This window comes from Coptis chinensis, chromosome 6, assembly GCF_015680905.1.
Source record: "Coptis chinensis isolate HL-2020 chromosome 6, ASM1568090v1, whole genome shotgun sequence".
Lineage (NCBI taxonomy): Eukaryota > Viridiplantae > Streptophyta > Magnoliopsida > Ranunculales > Ranunculaceae > Coptis > Coptis chinensis.
The window spans coordinates 18,751,286-18,765,670 of NC_141461.1; the positions used below are offsets into that span (position 1 = coordinate 18,751,286).

Here is a 14,385-nt window from a genome sequence, read left to right on the forward strand (position 1 = left end):
GATGGTCAGAGAGACCATTAAAGAATGAACGGACTAATACAGTGGTGTCGAGTTGATGATGGGGACATTCGAGAAGTATATCAGTAAATATGCTCCACGCTTCCGAGAAGGATTCCTGGGGGTGCTGACGAAAGAATTGAATCTTTTGAAGCATTTCGTAGTTTTTTCTTCGAAAGTATAGAACTTTATCATGAATGCTTGAACAAGTTTGGCCCATGTGTCAATGGATTGCGGGCGCTTTGTCCGGCGAGCCAAACCGAAGCTTTATCGCCTAAGGTGAAGCGGAAACAACCTAAGCAAGACTTGTTCGTTGGTAACGCTCGGATGGCGGAAAGTGGTAACTACTTGTTGCATCCGACGAAGATGATTGTAACGGTTTTTCATGGTCTAACCCATGGTAAACAGGTAACAAACCGAAAATGTTTGGGAATACTTAAAAATCACCTACAATCACATCGAGTTTAATGCGGAAGCGTGTCCTTCCGTAAAGCAAGATAGAACCGAAAAGGGGTTTCTCGACCGCGTGAGATTTTCTTCAGCCATAATTAAAGGAGATAATGGAAACGGAGATGTTTGACGAGGTTGATTTACGGAGGAGGAACTATGCCTAGGAGATAACATAAACAGTTGTTTCTTGTATTTTCGACGGTGATATGTAAGTTCTAATTCCTTATGTTTACCAGACCGTAGTCTCATACAAATATAAATTTTAATTTAGTGCTCATAAGGAACGAATAATGACAGGAGTTTTTTAGAAGTTAGGAAGGAGGGAGTTGAAACACATCTTCCTGAGCTGTTGCTAACTCGAGCAAGGAAGCTAGGATAACGTGTGAATATTCCAGCAGCCAGGTCACCTGAGAGAATTGAGGGAGGTTGTTCGTGCTAGCACGTTCCTTAATTAGGCAACCCCAATTTTTTTTCAAGTTTCCTAGGCACTGATGGAATAGGATGATTTATGATGGTGTATTATGCAGGGTGTTATTAAGATGATTTAGATGAAATTTTTAATTACTATGATTTTTTTTTTATTTTTTTTATTTTAATTTACGTAATTAGTGTATTATGGAGACGTGATTACGAAATATGCAATTAAAAACGATAGATGCCAAAATAAAAACTAACTAACATATACTAGTTTACGCAGAAAGTCTACCCATGCAAATCTATATTACCTATACGTGCAACTATGTGTAAGTTATACGTGAGCTAGGGGAATGTCGAGAACGAACTCATGCAATTGAATACCGCAGACGACGGAATTGATGTAACATACACATACAAAAATATTCTAAGCAGGTGGTTTGGCGCTACGCATATATCAAAATATATTCGAATCATATTAATTGTGTTACGTGAATATGTGATGACGAACCACCTTTACATGCACAGAGTTCTTATGCCAACATACAAATATACGAGGTAAAACAGGTTATAGCAAATAATATCCTCGACAAAGTTTGAGGAGTTTAAGAGTTTGAAACATGGCGTCCCGCAATTCCTCGTATAGCGATCGACTACTCCCGAGCTTATGCTTACTAGTAAAACAGGACCAAAGAGCCCAAAAGAGTACTGAAAAGTAAAGTGGCCTGTACCTGAAAACCGGAGTGTTGATACTCCAGGTTAGTCTCGCGATGCTACTAATTCAGTCTTGTCCGAGACTCTTTTGTCTGTTCAGTACTTCAAATGCCTACGAAGTACTTAGATGTGCTAATGAAAATAAACAAACTTGGTTCACGATATTTGTTAGTAGAAAAGTTAAGGTAAACTATTTCAGAACTTGATAGTATTGTAACAGAAATGGAAATTAAAAAGATGAGGAGGTAAGGGAGGGGTTTTTATGGATGTATTCCAGTTATTACGTTAAGTCCAGAGTCCTTCAGCGTGCAGCGGCGCCATTTGATAAAACGCTCTTTACACACGTTTTTATTGGCTTTCAGTTACTTATTTTCTTAAGTCCGAGGTCCACAGTCCAAAGTCCGAGGTCCACAGTCCAAGTCCAAAGTCCAAAGTCCAACGTCCAACGTCCGTATAGTCGTATATTTTAGTCAAGTTACCTTACTCACGTGGGATTGGTATGATAGGTCGAGTAAGGGATCGTCCAAACCTTAGGGCTCGGATAGGTTCACAACTGGAGTTACAACTTTAAGTGAGTAGGATTTTTAGGTTTCTTTTTAGTTGGTTTTTAATTAAAATAACGGTAATGCAAATAAAATAAATTACTACGGGGATTATATGTAGGTAAACAAAATGTAGAGAAACAGGGAGAGAGTTAATCATGCTCATGCAAGAATCATTTATTAACAGTTTTTATTACCAAATCACTACATCTCTAATTCGCCTCGCTTCGAGACGACGCCGAGTATTGATCCCTAGTGCATGCCCACATCTCTAGGTCGATTTCACTAGCATAAGGAGTTTTAATAATACCGCATCTCGGTATATTATTTCCGCTCTGGCTCGATTTCACATCACCGACAAATTGGAGAGTCGCCGACACTGCAGAGTCGTAGCGAGACGCATTTTGGGTCGCTACAGATCGTCCCGCAAAGCAATCCAACTTTGTACAGTCTCAGTCATTTTGGGACCGGATGTTAATTATATGCCTAATTCCTGAGTAGTGATTCTAGAATATTAACGAGTCAATCCGGATTTTTACACGAGCAGCATAACCCTCCCCCTGAGGGGGGGGATTAGCTCATCATCATAGAAGGAATAATAAAACTTGTTGTATACATTAAGTAAATAAATGCAGGACAAAAATTAAACTAAAAAAGAAATGACTGTTATTAAGGGTAAAATAACTTACAGTATTAAGCTGCTGAAATGGAAATGGCGGAATGTAAGTACTGAAGAAGAAGAAAAAAAATTAATCGTAGCTAAAACATTAATATGTTGAAGGAGGATATATGAAGACCCCCCTCACATATATATAGGCTGGGGACCCTTCACGTGAAATCTTAATATCGAATCAGGTTTGGTTTTTAGCTAATTGAAAAGTTCAAAACTTTGAGAATCAAAGTTTTGTTTTAACCGTATTAAATTTTTGTCTTTTTACTGATTTTATGTTTTGTTTGTTAGCTCATTTCAATTCAAAGCACCTGGTTTGAATTGGTACGTGTCTTCTTTCTTGCCAGGTGGTATCAATTTGAAACCATCCTTTGCCACCTGCCTATGCTGACTCATCATGCCTTCTGGGCCCGCAGAGTGGGTCCACTTAGTGTGTCCAGTGGTGGCTCCGATTTTGGCGTTTTTACGACTTTTTGTCCTTGCGCAGAGTTCGTCGCCCGGGTCGCTATGGCAGCTTCACTAGCCAACGTCGGCACCAAGATTTATCCGATTTGAGCTTCGGAAGTTTCCTCGCTTTATATATGGGCCCGCTCGACCGGTTTCGTTTCTTTGGAAACTTCGGCTCTAGTCAGGCTTTGTTGGGCTTCACGGGGATTGAGTGGGAATTCCAAATATTCCCGTATTCCTGTACTTGGCAGCTTCACTAGCCAACGTCGGCACCTAGATTTATCCGATTTGAGCTTCGAAAGTTTCCTGCTTCTTTATATGTGGGCCCGTTCCGCACTAGTTCTGTTCTTTTGGAAACTTCGGCTTCACGGGGGTCGAGTGGGAGACTCCAAATATTCCCGTATTCCTGTACTTCGATGCATGTTTTATCACTATATTCATTTTAATTGCGGAAACCTGCAAAAGTACGAAAATATAATTATTACATGATTATTAAACACATAATCGACCAAAATGTTATGTCTCTCGGGGTTTAATATTACAGTTTTGGGTGCTTATCAGTAGTCCAATGCACCTAAGAGAAGTAGAGGATTTTGTGGAATGTCTGCACAAAACTGAATTATCCGATCTGAGATTCAATGGGTTTTTTTACACATGGAACAACAAGGTGGAGAGAAAAGGCAGAATCATGACCAAAATTGACCGTTGTATGGTTAATAGTCTCTGGGAAGATGATTTTGCAAATTCCATGGCAGAATTTCTACCCCATGGTGTTTCTGACCACTCGCCGATTTTACTCTTTTGGAATGATTTTGAGAGGAAGGCGGCCCCTTTTAGGTTCAAGAATTTTGGCTTGAACAGCCGCAGTTTCACACCATCCTTCAAGAAGTGTGGACGAGTAATATTTTCTCCAATCCTATGTATGTGCTAATGCAAAAACTAAATCTTCTGAAGAAAAGGTTGAAGCCATGGGCAAGGCATAATTTTTCAAACATCCATGGAAGAGTTCAGCAGGCCAGAGAGAATCTATATGACATCCAAAGGCAGATCCAATCAAAGCCATTGGACCCTTACTTGGGACAGAAGGAACATGAAGCTCTACAGAGGTATAGTGAACTGGCAGGTATTGAAATCTCTAAGATCAAATGCAAGCAAGACAGTGAATGGATGTTAGAAGGAGATAAATGTATAGCTTTCTTTTTTAAATCCTTAGAAGAAAAGAAGGCCAGAACAGGGATATGGGCTCTCCAGAATTCTCAAGGGACTGCTATTACAGGACAAGCAGAGGTGACCAAGACCATCATTAAGTATTACACTGCTCTTCTGGGAACTGAAGCCGAGGAGATAAGCGAAGAGAATTTCTTCAATCAGCTGCAAGTCCGAAATACAATCTCTGACCATATGAAGGCTATTCTGGAAGCGGACGTGACAGTAGATGAAGTTAAAAATGCTCTCTTTGAGATGAAAGAAAATACAGCCCCAGGGCCAGACGGGTTCACCCCTATTTTCTTTAAGAAATGCTGGGAAGTAGTTGGTCATGATTTCTCTCTTGCTATTCTTAATGCATTCAAATACAGCAAATTCCCTAGAGGAGTTAATGCTACTTTCTTATGTCTTATCCCTAAAGTCAACAATCCCACAAAAGTTGAAGACTTTAGACCTACAGCCTTGTGTAATACCATATATAAATATATTTCTAAGGTTATTGCAAATAGGATTAAGATAGTTATTGATGATTTGGTGCAGACTAATCAATCTGCTTTTATCCCTGGCAGATTTCAGGACAATATTCTTCTGTCTCATGAGCTTCTTCGAGGATATGACAGGAAGCACGGCACACCTAGATGTACCATTAAGTTGGACATCCGGAAGGCATATGATATGGTCAGTTGGGAGTCTATCAAGGCAATGATCAGGACCTTCGGATTTCCTGAAAACATGTATCAGTGGATTGACATGTGCATTTCATCTCCTTTTTATTCTGTCATGATAAATGGTGCGCCGGAAGGATATTTTAATGGTGGCAGAGTAGTCAGACAAGGAGACCCCCTATCTCCATATCTCTTTGTACTTGTAATGGAGATTCTCAGTTGTGTGATTCAGGAAAAGCTCAACAATAGATCTATTCAGTATCAGTCCAAATGTAAGAAGGTGAAGCTCTCTCATCTTGCTTTTGTTGATGACGTTCTTATGTTCTGCAAGGGAGAGACTTCATCCATACAAGCCATGAAAGAATGTCTGGATATCTTCGGAAGTGCAACTGGGCTACAGATCAACAAGCACAAGACATCAATCCTAGTGGGAGGACTAAATGATAAAGAAGCAAGTGCTTTGGCTACCATTTTAGAGGTTGACTTGATTAAACCTCCGGTGAAATACCTAGGACTTCCTCTTATCTCTGCTCGACTGGGAATCAAGGAATGTCAACCTTTGGTAGAGAAGATCACTCAGAAGATTACCCACTAGAAAACAAGGGTATTATCGCATGCGGGTAGATTACAGTTAATAAAGTCCATTCTGTTGTCCTTCCACACATATTGGGCAAGAACCTTCATTCTTCCTAAGACAGTGCTCGAGCAAGTGGAAAGTATTTGTGCAAAATTCCTATGGACTGGTACAAATAATAGGAGAGGGCTGCACCAGCAGAAGAGGGTACGCTTTGCCAACCAAAGGAAGAAGGGTGGGAGTTATGAATGTCCATAGATGGAATGTGGGTGCACATTGTGGGCTGATTTTCAAATTAGTCACGAAAGAAGATACCATCTGGGTAGATTGGATTTGGAAGCAACACATCAAATCCAACTACTTTTGGACTATGAAAGTACCAAGAGACTGTTCTGGAACGTGGCGAAGTATTTTGAACAATAGAACCACAGCCAAGAAATTCGTCAAATACTCCATTGCAAAAGGGGAAGAAACGCTATTTTGGCACGACATTTGGTGCTCAAGATCACCTCGATCTGATTGAAGACGTTGAAGCAAAGGCAGAATGGGATTTTCCTTTGAACGCAAAGGTGAGTGTAATCATTTCCAATGGGGAATGGAATGATGCAGTCAACCTGATGCAATCACAAACCTTCAAGGAGGTTATTAGAGCAGTGGATATCAATACCCATCTCGCACAAGATCAGCTAGTGTGGACGCCTCATTCGAGTTTACCTCACACAGTGCATATCAGGCTCTTTCACCAGTGAAGGATAAGAAAAAATGGCATAAGCTCGTCTGGGGAAGTGGGTGTTACCTAGACACTCCTTCACTACATGGTAGTTGTTCTCGCAAAGTCTCCCGACCCAGGACAGACTTATGCAAAGGAGAATCCTACAATCTTCAGCTTGTTGCTTATGTAATAACAGCCGGGAATTCTCAGGGCACCTGTTTTTTGAATGCTCGTACTCCAAGGAAGTCATCTCTAGAGTCAAGCAGATACTTGGTTTTATCACAGATAACAGAACATCAAATAGAGAGTGGTCGTCGATTTTGCGTATATGCAAAGAGGCTGATGTGGGAAAGGTATACAAGGTATTTTTCTGTGTTGTTGTTGCCTATATCTGGAGGGAACAGAACGATCGCAGATTTCAGCATATTGCCAAGTCAGCAAGGAGGATATATGAGAAAATGGTAAGAGATATAAGGAACTATTTGCATGTCCTCAGACCTAAAATCATTGATTCAGATAGAGCTAGAAACCTTTTTCAGAGACTTAATCTTGAACCCAGATACAAGACGCAAAGGCAAATCGAATGTGTTTGGAGAACTCCAAGTGGCAATCGAGTGAAAGCCAATACCGATGGAGCCTTGAGTAGTAATGGAGCTGGACAAGGAGGGGTAATACGAGACAAAGAGGGACAAGTGTTAGCTGGATTCAGTGGCAGTAGAGGCATGGCGTCTGTGCTGTTTCAAGAAATCAAAGCTATCGACATATGCTTGCAAAGATGTCTTGATGAAGGTTACAAGGAAGTGGAGGTTGAGTCTGACTCATTGAGAGCCGTGAACGCAATCAACAAGGTAAAGAAACCTCCTTGGTTTTGTCTTGACATGCTTAAAGCTATAGATACGGAAAGAGATAGGTTCACTTTTATATCCTTCTCTCATGCCTATAGAGAAGTGAACCGAGCTGCGGATTATCTAGCTTCTCTTCATAACGCATCTAGTTTTGTTGTACATTTTGTCCCTCCATTAGATCATAGATTACAATGTATTGTAAATGATGATGTAAGTGGACACACTTATGTACGTAACAGTTGAATCAATACAGGTGGGGGTCTGCCTAATCCTAGCTTAACTTTTTTTTTAAAAAGGATTAAGAAAAAAAGTTGAAAAATAAAATAAAAGAAATTATGTAGAAATGAGCTGAGTAATAAGAAATATAAGAAGAAAATGAGATATCTTGTTGTTTTCCCGCCTAACTATTTTCCCACCCAACCATTTTCCCGCCCAATTCATTATGTCTTTTGTCACTTTAAAAGTGAGAGACTGACAAACTCAAATGCATTGTATATCAGCAACTTTACTACTGTTAATTGTTTTCTCGCTAACAGTTTTCCCGCTCAATTATTCCCGCCTAACAGTTTTCCCACCAAATTTATTTGTCTATTTTCATCTTATAAGGGAGGGACTGACAAACTCAAGTGCATTGTATATCAGCAATTTTACTGTTATACATTGACTAGTAATTATCCCATCTACTGATGAAACTACTTCATGATTTAGAATTTCGGTTTTGTTGGATTGATGTAATAAATTTGAAAAGAATATGAATTTTATCATTTTAATGGAATATATCTTTTGTTAATTTTATTATGAGGTATCTTTTATTATTTTGCAAAGAATATGAATTTTGTTATTTGAATGAAGATGGATTATGTTAAATTTATTGTTTTATTATTTATTAATTATTTGTATCTATTATATTTTTAGTCATTTTAATTACTTAAGAATTTTTTTTTTAAAAAAAAAAACTCAAAAATCAATGATTGAGTGTAAGAGGAGAGAAAGTACTGTTTTGTTAAAAACAAAACTAAAATACGTCAACATCATTGGGACAAAGAGAGAGAAAAGTGTAAGAGGAGAGAGATTGTAGGAGGAGAGAGAAATATTGTTTAGTTTTTATTTGAAGGGCAAAAATGTCAAAAGTCGCGTTGAAAAGTCAAAATTGGAAGTGGGTTACTATTTGGGAACAAATTAACATTATGGGTTACTATTTGGGAAATTACCCTTGCTAAATAGGTGAAGTACACTATCTTAACTTCCCATTGCTAAATGCAACAATAGTACAACATTCAAATCCTAAAAAAATTATTCAAAATCATAAACTTACACAAACTCCAAAGCAGGTAGCAAAACCTAATGAAAAGCAATTGAACCAAGACTAAACCCATTTGCAAAAACTTTCAGAGATTGATCCTACCAAATGATATGCACTCAAATATCAAATGCGTACAAAAAAATAATAATTAGAAATGAAATGGGTAAATCATTGAGTGCTAAATAACAATCAACGTAGGCATCTAAGCTCATTAAAGTAACATTTAACTGCTTCACATTATCACAGACAAATTACATAAATAGTACAATTCACATACCAATAAAACCAATAAGAGCTCTCTACTTCTCAAATATCCCAAATAAATTATAGATGATTATTGCTACACCTAGCAGGCTTCCTTTAGAAGAACATATTGCCTCCATGAATTTTGACATACCTCGATAATCTGCTTCGGTTGATTCCTAACTGATATAACAAAAAAAAAACAAGCAGCTTATTCTTGCAGACCTAATGTCACTGCAGTTTCAAATACAACATCTTCAGCAACAAAATTAGTAAAAACACAAACAAAGAGTCAAGTTAGTGTAAATGCATAAAGTGGCAGATATCAATGCAAAATGATGTGTGTACAGCGTAAAAAATTAAGGGGCATATAGGTGTGAAAGGTGCAATTAGTTGCATAGCGTGCAAGCCAAACAATTAAAAGCATACAATTTCTAGAGCACTTCCATATTAGATCAAGACAACTATATCCAACACCCATTAAGACATCTTACAAGACACAATATATAGACCAAGTTCCTCTCAAAATATCTAGTGTGTAAACACAAAAATATAAGTATATTCTCTCCATGTGTGTCTTGCACGTATAAACATCACAATATGGACGTCAACAGCCACTGTGCTCAAAAGTTCACAGGACTCCCAACAACACCCTAAGGGCATAGAAGGTGCCCCTCCAACCTCCACCACCAACCACACACACGTCACAATCAATTTATTAAACAACCAATTCAAAATATAGAACATTTGTTTAAATTTCAGCTTCAACGTCGACAATTCTAGCTTCAGTATTGTCGTATTACAAAATCTTTTGTTATTAGATGTGGTAACTATGTTAAGATCTTTCTCAGCATCTAGGCATGGTATCTACACATCAGTTTTAGTTTCTTCTACACATAAGAAAATACTAATATAATTAACCGCCAACAATGTTTCTTAAGAATTTTATTGAAATAGTCATCTCTGGATATATTACTCCGTGGAATTGTTCAATCAGTTTTGCGCAAACATTTTGGGAAGGTTTGGGTGGGTCAGACTTTATATGCATTTTCTTTTCTCTATTTAATTATATCCAAAAAATAAAGGGTACTTTTATTGTTTAGAGCAATATACACAATATTGATTAAAAAAATTAGGTTTACATCATGCCCATATATAAAGTTTAAACTAATCAAAACGAAACAACCATATTGATTATGTGACAGTGAATAGTTAATGCAGTTTTAGAGGGTTACATATGTGTGTCAAACTACAAATAGATCTTATAATAAGGTCTCTCAATGACACAATTGATAATTTATAAACAATAGTCAAATAGAGGCTTTAGCGTTGGAATGTAATTTACCTAACAAGAATACAATTGAAGAAGCTTCGGAGGCCACTGAATTCCGAAAGTACCTTTACATTTGCAACCTGCAGTTAAGTTGTAAAGAAACAAATTAATGACTATATGAACATAATAGAACAATGTAAATAATTGGGCAGATGAGACTTCTTCTTCTTCTTTTTTAAAAACAAAACAATAATAATAATAAATTATATGATTGTGTTGGTGAGTCAGAAAAGAAATCATTTGTCTGTTCACCGAATCATTTTTCATTTGTAAAATACTACATATAAGACCATGTTTTATATGTATAACCATACTCCAAAACGTATATATTCAATTTCAAAAATAATTTTAAAACACATCCCTACAACATTTCTTGACAAGTAGTTTCCAGAATATGAAGCTAAACACTCCTGAAAAGACAAAGTTCTTCATTAAGTCCTAAAATTTTAGAATCCTCATTGATCATGGTCTTGTTATTAGTGTTTGTACTCAGATCTTCACTATATCTTAGCTATTGGAAAGGGGTTACAAAGTTTGGAGTATACATTTTCTTTAAGATTCTTACCTCTTTACACAGTTGATCTAACACATACACAAAAGTATCTCACAATCACGAAAATTCTTAGTGGGTTTGCTTCATCTTCCCTGACATGTCCATGAAATACTCTGTAATTTCTCTGACATGTGATAGAACCCGGTCTTCATCTTTCTAGAACTCCTTTATAATATACTCTGCATATTTTAAGAAAGAACTCATGGATTTAACAAAATGACAATTGTGTTCTCTGGACACAAACCCTGACAACCCCCAATATAAAATTTCAAAATCAAGTTTTGCACACAACCATAAGCATGAATGTCTTTTCATTTGTTTTTCTCTTTGTTCACTCAGAGTTCAAGTACAAGATGTTCCATACATCCATATATTTACTAATACTTAGTTGAGCTTAGCAAGGACCACAATCACCACATATACTATATTATCTACTAAAAAAACACCTTCTTATATTGCAATTATCTACTAATAGAAGCCTTCTTATATTGCAAATGGACCATGAGAATTGATTACCTAGTGGAACATGAATCATTTCACTGCAAAACAAATATCAAGTGATTCTTATGATGACGTAGATTCTTAACTTATACGTTGTAGCTTAAACATTCCATCTGATAAATTTTAAATCGAGCTTGCAATGACATCCAAGTCTATAGTTGTTGTCTTATTTACATTGCAGAGCTCTGCACTCAGATCTAAAACAAGATCAAGTCCCAATCTTCTATATACCATTCTTTTGTGTTGTGAGGTCTTAGTTTTAGTTCTTTGAAAAAAAATTAATGGTGATCTCTGATTCTCTAATGTTCTCGAATTGAATAATTTCTTGAACCACAAAATGGAGCAACGGGGTTTTCCCATCTGTTCCTAATGATCTAAAGATGAGTATATTGACATAATAGAACATATACATAGAAGTTATTGTTTCGGCAGTAAACTGCTTCAACACAACGAGAGCAATGGTAAAGAACACACTAAGAAACAAAGGAATTTGATGTTGGGGGAGATGAAACTGAACCAAATAATGGTTGCCTACGTACCCAAGATCTATTCTCTAGGGATCAAGTTTCCACGTAGTTCCTTATGAAAAATAGTTTGGTATTTATAGAGGTAGAGTAGAGAGTCCTTGTAACTCAAGTAATTTTGTAGCTTGAGTAATTGTGATAGACTATAACTCTCAACTGATAATTATCTCTTTGATAAGAAATGAATCTGGACATAAATCAATGTACATTAGTGGCAAACCATGTGGCTAAGGTTCAGCCTTAGACACATGAATTAATAGGCCTATACATCCATGGTATTGCAAATTGGGCTTTAGCCCTGTCGATTAAATGAATAAAATAGAGCCCCCTACTAATGGACGTTTGCCACGTAGGTGGGGGTTGAAACAGTTACTATTTTACAAATTTAGAAAATCATCATAATATATTAATATATACATGTAGTCTCCCCCTGTCTACGCTTAAGCAAGTAAGATATATATATACTCTCTTGCTTATAATAAAATTGAATATGAGTTTAAGGTAAGCTTTGGTCCATGAAGATTATTCAAACCAACATAATCATAAACATATGAAAAAAAATAAAAAATACACCCAATAGAGTTTTAGAAATGGTGGACTCCAATACATACAATAGAGTTTCAACAAAAATAGAGAGTGGACTCCAAGAAAGGGCGGTAGTAAAAGAAAGATTGGCCATGTTTACTATACTCAGCCTACATCAGGAGAGATTTCACTGATGTTGCTTAACATTGTCAAAGGTGCTAGAAGTTTCGAAGAAATCAGAACAGTAAATGGGGCTCTTATCCTACGTTTAAAACAGCGTGTTAGGTAACTTATAAAATGTTATAATATTACTTTTTTTAATTTTTTCATTTTTTAATATATCATTATCATTTCTGCAATAGTGTTTAATTCATTAATATACTTCGAATTAATGCCTTCCAGGGCATGGTAGTGTCACTATAAGTATTTTTTTCTATGACTTAAACTGACGATCATCATGAGTAAGACACAACTTCTTTAACTTCATCTACCAAATATTGTATGTAAGGCTCTCACCAACTTTTTTTTTAGATAAAGAGAATGCTGGAATTTCGTGTACTCTTTTGTGAATTATTATTTTAGACCTGAATGTTGTATACTTCTCTAACTCTCCAAAAATAATGATGAAGATTTCAAAAGAACTTTTTATTTTATCCATAGTAACTGAAAATTCACTTCTTCACTGTTGAATTAAATTATTAGACATTGCATCATCCTAAGTCGTACTATACTAATACGCTTGCTTTAAACCTACTTTTTGACCACCCACCATGTGAACTTTCAACCATGTTGGTATTTATTTACCACGACCAATTTTCACACATGAACAACTATATGAGGCAGTTTCAAGAACAACATCTAGACATGGATTAAAATTTCAAATTAAAATGGAAGACGATGAGCCAAAAGAACATACACATAACATCGTGTATAAAGCGGTTTTTCAGGCAATTTGAGTAAGGTATTGGATTGTACACTCAAATGAGATAGACATTTATAAGTTTACAACAAATTAAAGTTTAATTTATCCTAAAGTTACTTATGCTTATCATTCATGCAGTAAAGGACTTACCCACAAAAAACGTGTGCAAGTTTACAAAGATACTCTGGACGTATGCTGGAATGAGGAACTTATAATACTGCCTGAGACCATGCAAAGTGAAGATAGTGTCTTCATTTCCTGTGATACAGTTAAGAGAGACAATTAGTACTCACACGGTTCTGCAAGTGCCGTAAAGAATGATCTAATTCATTAACTCATCTCATCAATCTCTTCTTGCATGTGTTACCGCTTAAAAAAAATTAGGACTCCAAAAATCAGGGTCATATAATAGTGTTTATTTTGTTATTCCTGCTACGTACAACATTTCTCTCTTCATTTCTCTTAAACAAAACTTCTACAGGACAAACAAAAATATATCTCACATCACGATTGTTTTATTTTATAATGTAAAAGCAAAAACACAACAAATAATTCAATCAATGCTTAAGCAATATTTATTCTCCAAAAACATAAAACATTAACAAATTAAAGCACAAATAAACCATGTCAATAACAAAATATAAAGCAAGGGATACCTGCAATTGAATTCTTCTGAAAACCAAAATGAGATATCACAACCAATTTGACGGTGACTGGGGCTTGACAGGGATACTCGAGTCAATTTTGTTTGGTGACTCAAGTCAATTATAAGAAAATGGGAAGACAGAGATAAATATTTTTACTCAATTCAACAAGTGTCAACATCATCAAACGCGTGCTATTCAAGGATAATATATGGGCTTTTTAATAATAAACAATGGGGCCCAAACATACAAAAGCTCGGGCTTTTCAATAATAAACAATGAGGCCCATTGCATATTTCACTAAATTTTTGGTTTAATAAATAACTTGCTCTCTTAATTTAATTCAATTCAATTCTGAGTTTGTATATATTTTTTAGCCCCAGTCGGCAAAAAAGAATCGGAATACATACAAGATCCCTTTGTATTGCAATTTAATTAACCAAGCAATGGCTAAAAATTTAAATGGCAGTTAATCAATTTTATTATAATACATTAAACAAATTTAAAAGAAAAAACATATAAAAACTACACCCGTTCTTTGAATGCACATCATACACAATAGTTCTACAAACAAAAAAACAGTCTTTTAGTCGATATAGCC

At 36.2% G+C, this 14,385-nt stretch overlaps 1 long non-coding RNA gene across 2 annotated transcripts in view; it reads right to left on the minus strand.

The window, feature by feature from the left end:
* LOC147491926 (uncharacterized) overlaps positions 1-10,905 on the minus strand; it is a 33,454-nt gene extending 22,549 nt beyond the window's left edge. Inside the window, exons 1-4 of one of the 2 annotated variants that reach the window (XR_015199042.1) lie at positions 10,681-10,905; positions 10,128-10,195; positions 8,817-9,016; positions 8,552-8,637 (exon numbers count right to left, since the gene is read on the minus strand). This is a non-coding gene — a long non-coding RNA (uncharacterized LOC147491926). The remainder of the gene's footprint in view (positions 1-8,551; positions 8,638-8,816; positions 9,017-10,127; positions 10,196-10,680) is intronic. The other variant, XR_015199043.1, reaches the window with a different exon arrangement.
* Positions 10,906-14,385: the final 3,480 nt, after the last annotated feature.